Source organism: Cervus canadensis, chromosome X, assembly GCF_019320065.1.
Source record: "Cervus canadensis isolate Bull #8, Minnesota chromosome X, ASM1932006v1, whole genome shotgun sequence".
Taxonomy (NCBI): domain Eukaryota; kingdom Metazoa; phylum Chordata; class Mammalia; order Artiodactyla; family Cervidae; genus Cervus; species Cervus canadensis.
In genome coordinates, this window is record NC_057419.1 from 30,737,825 (window position 1) to 30,742,312 (window position 4,488).

The following is a 4,488-nucleotide window of genomic DNA, read 5'->3' on the forward strand; positions in this document are numbered from 1 at the left end:
GGCAGTATGGCCCAGAGGTCATGAAATAACCAGCACAAACTTTGTTAGTGGTTGACAACTGGCACTTTTAAATGATCACCTTAAGAGACTATCACACATGGACTAAAAGAGAAAAGCTTGTATCACAGTAATTGTACAAACGGACAGAAATTCCTCTCAGAACTTTCAAGCAATGCCCCTGCAGTCGACGAAGAGCCCACAGTGAAACTGCCAGGCTAAGGAGCCCCTTCACTTTCTCTGCTGGGATCGTGTGGGGCATGGTTGGGGACAGGGGTGGATTTATACCAGAAAGGGAAGGATTTCCAGGCTCCGCCTGCAGTCGATATGAAGATCATGAGCGAGATGTGAGGAGTTCCATACCACAGGAAGCATTCTCCCACCCTTCCCTCTCGCTTATCTTACCTGCAGCAGCCATTTCCAGGAAACCTTAGGCAGAAGCGTCCAGATGAGATGCCGGTGCACTTCTCACCAGGCCTCTGGCGATTTGACATCTTCCAGGTGATGCCTTGTCCTCAGGTCAGCAGACGGGACGTAACGCAGCATTACGGTCAGGGCAAGACAGGGATAGAGGACAGAGAGCATCACTCAGCACACAGGAAGTGGCCCCAGAGTGCCCTCAATGTCCGTCTCACCAGCTCCAGGAATCATTAATACCATCTAACTATTTACTAATTAATAGCATAATACCCTCAAACTCCATACATGTTGTTGAAAAATGGCAAAAGTTCATCCTTTTTAATGACTAATATTCCACTATGCATGTATGTGTGTGCATGTGTCTGTGTGTGTATAGGTTGTATACATATAGATTACTTTTGTACCTTGGTAAATGTCAGTAATGCTGATATGAACATTGGAGTGCATGGAATTTTTGAATTAGTGGATTTTTTTCATTTTAAACAGTAATTTAAAGTTTATTCAAGCTTTAATGCAGGTTATTCTAACTTTAAGTTAGCATCACATGGCATACTTCTGAGTCCATTCCTAAAAAATTCTGTTGTACTTATCTCTGTCTGTTTTATAGATCTCTGCGACCTCTGGCACTGGGGAGGGGGTCATCTGGGTTCGGATCACATAGCAGGGAACAAATGGATACCAGAACTTTAGAAATCATGAAAGCAAGAGACCACAGTGGTCTTAGAATATTGAACCAAGTGCTGCCATTAGTGTTCATGTCTGGATGATAAATTCTGTTGGAAATGCAACCTTAGGTAGTGTGAACGGGTAGTCTTTAGGGAAATGAATTGTCACGCAGAATACACTGCCTTGATATGGGCTGCCATTCTTTTTCATAATTGTGGTCTGCCAATGAAATGTGTCCTCCCCAATTGGACCTGCAGAGTTGGGCAGGTCACTGGCCACATCGCTAAGTTCCTTACTAATCCATTTCAGCGCCATAGTCTGTGCTTTTTGTCTGACTCCTCACGGTCTCAGTGTGTGCTCAAAGGTCCAGCCAAAACTCCTGATTATCTGGTGGCTGGCAAGGGCTCTCTCTTCATCTCACACTGGCTCTGCAGACACAGGTGCCTCTTAGTGAACAGGGAGGTTGGACTGGGGCGGGGTCACCTACGGAGAGTAGATGGGGGGAGGGGAGATGAGCAGTGGAGACCCTCAGACTCGGACAAGCGTCGAGTACCATCCAAATGGATGAAGGAGACCATCCAAATGAGTGGGCCATTTTTCTTTAAATATACACGCAGGAGTGGGATGGCTGGGTCATTTGCTAGTTCTCTTTTTAGATTTGGAGGAACCTCCTTACTGTTATCCATGGTGGCTGCACCAGTTGACGTTCCCACCAACAGTGTACAGATCTTCTCCACATGCTCACCAACATTTGTTACTTCTGTTCCTTTTGGATCAGAGCCCTTCTGATAGGTATAAGGTAAATACCTCATTGTGGTTTTAAGTTGCATTCATATGATGATAATGATGTTGAATATCTTTTCATGTGCCTCTCGGCCATTTGTATGTCTTCTTTGGAAAAATGTCTATTTAAGTCTTCTGCCCGTCTTTTTCTTGATTTTTTTTAAACTGTTGTATAAACTGTTTATATATTTTGGATATTAACCCCTTATTGGTTATATCATTGGCAAATATTTTCTCCCATATAGTAGGTTGGCTTTTCATTTTGTCCATGGTTTCCTTTGCTGTGCAAACGTTTTAACTTTAATTACAACCAATTTATTTCTTTTTGCTTTTATTTCCCTAGCTTTACGAGACAGATCCAAAAAAATATTGTTATGAGCAGAACACTCTTTGACATAAATAATATTATCTTCTAGGAGTCTTATGGTTTCCACTCTTATATCTAGGTCTTTAATCCCTTTTCCGTTTACCTTCGTATGTAGTGTTAGAGAATGTACTGATCTCATTCTTTGACAGCTACATATCATTGAGCCAGTAATTCAGTGTTTTCAGAAATTTACCTGAAGAGACATCCACAACCATATGAAAAGACATAAATGCCCATGCACATGTTAATTGAGGGAACATGATATATCCACTGAGTGGAGTACTACACAGCTATAAAAAGGAATGAGTACAATTTTGTAAAGTAATAAGGGATGCTTCCATGATAGATATAGATATATAAAAGAATGTGGGAGTTTGGGGCTAATGTCAGTGATACTAAGTCCAGTGCCTCTGCATCCTGGTACGAAGAGGCTTTGAGAGCTGAAGAAGAGAGAGCCAGAGCCAGAGCTGCAGCCAGGGTTCCTATGGTGCCAGGGCCAGTGCACTTTCCCGAGCATGACCAAAGCTGCTCCCATCCCTAGTGACGTCTGAGCAGATACTTCACATTGCATTTCAAGAAAGCAGGCAGTCTTCCATCTAGCAGAGGGCCAAGGTGGGGCTCATGGAAATTCAGCATATAACGTACTTGTGTTCCTATACAATATGCACAAATTGGAGATTTTTCTTTTTTTCTGTTTTTAAATGTTGTTCCTTTTAATCAAAGATGTGTTTAGCTTCAGAGTCTAAGCATACTAATGGCATAGCTCCCACATGTACTACAGATTATCAAGTTGAAAAGTAAGAATTTTCGTATTACATAGCACAGACTGAAATCCTTGGATCATTTCTTGTCATTCAGAACAAGACAACATGATATTGGAATATGGATTTTTTTTGTCAAAATGGAAATATTTCCACAGTGAAGTCTGTGTGATTATAAGATACAGAAAAAAAAAATCTTGAGAGGTATTCACTTTTTGGTTTGTTTTATTCGATTTAGTCTTTCTTTGTAAAATTGAAGTGTATTTACCTGGATTGGCTTCGCTTATTTAAGAATGTAGGAGAAGTGAAATCCCAGTAAACTTGACTTCTTGCACACTTACACTATAATTGTTCAAATATCAATTTAGCATCTGCTCTTTGGAAGGCTTCTGAGTGGTTTTGGGGATGCTAAGAAAATTAACTCAACCCCTTCTTATAGAATTTTAGAGTCTAAGAGCAGTATTCTTATAAAGTAGCTGGTGAACTAAGATCTAGGGGCCCAATAAAAATGAGGTGTATGGAGGTGAGGGAATTGAGGGCTTTTCATGAGGAGTCTAGTGTAAATACACTGAAGCAAGGCACTTGAGACTTTAGGATAATAAAAGTCTGGCAGTGGAAGGTAGTTTTAAGTTAGGCTACATGGTGAGCCCACCAGGGAGACTGTGGAAACACTGAATAGGGACAGACCCTCAGATGGCGGGTCTCAAAGTTGAGAGACTTAGGCCTGGAATGGAAAACTACCCTGAACAATTGCTTTGGAATGATGGGGCTTCCCAGGTGGCTCAGTGGTAAAGAACCTGCCTGCCAATGCAGGAGACATGGGTTCAATCCCTGGGTCAGGAAGATCCCCTGGAGGAGGAAATGGCTACCCAGTCCAGTAGTTTTGCCTGGAGAATCCCGTGGACAGAGCAATCTGTTCAGTCCATGGGGTAGAAAATGGTCAGACACGACTGAGTGACTAAACAGCAACATGAGTAAACCAGAGAGAAATCCCCCGTGGGGTAGGGCTGGAATGTGCCGTGTGCTCCTGTCCCAGTGCACGTGAACACAGTGCTCAACCTAGACGTTTCATGCACATCAACTGCAAGGAGATAAACTTTGAAATAAAAGTAATAGTCGAATGAAACTGGAAACTCAGAAGCCAGTCGGCTGACACTCTTTGCTGTGAGTCGTGGAGACAGAGCTCATGTTATTGAAAGGGTATTCCATTCAGCATTTTTGGCTGTGTTGATAATTCCACAAAGTGTATGAGATGAGTATATTTTAGGTGATGGTGAAATTGATGAATATAGGGGCTTATTTTATTTGGTTACTTATTTATTTGGCTGTGCTTGATCTTGTCTTTGAAATCCAGGATCCTCGAACTTCCTTGCAGCCTGAAAGTTCTTTAGTTCCAGCATGAGGAATGTTTTAGTTGTGGCATATAGGATCTTTTACTTGTGGTGTGTGGAGTGGGGTCTAGTTCCTGGATCGGGGATGGAACCCAGTCCCACT

The 4,488-nt window shown here is 42.2% G+C and overlaps 1 pseudogene; it reads right to left on the reverse strand.

Annotated features, from left to right (window-relative positions):
* Window positions 1-957: 957 nt before the first annotated feature.
* On the reverse strand, window positions 958-1,398 carry LOC122435844 (annotated as a pseudogene).
* Window positions 1,399-4,488: the final 3,090 nt, after the last annotated feature.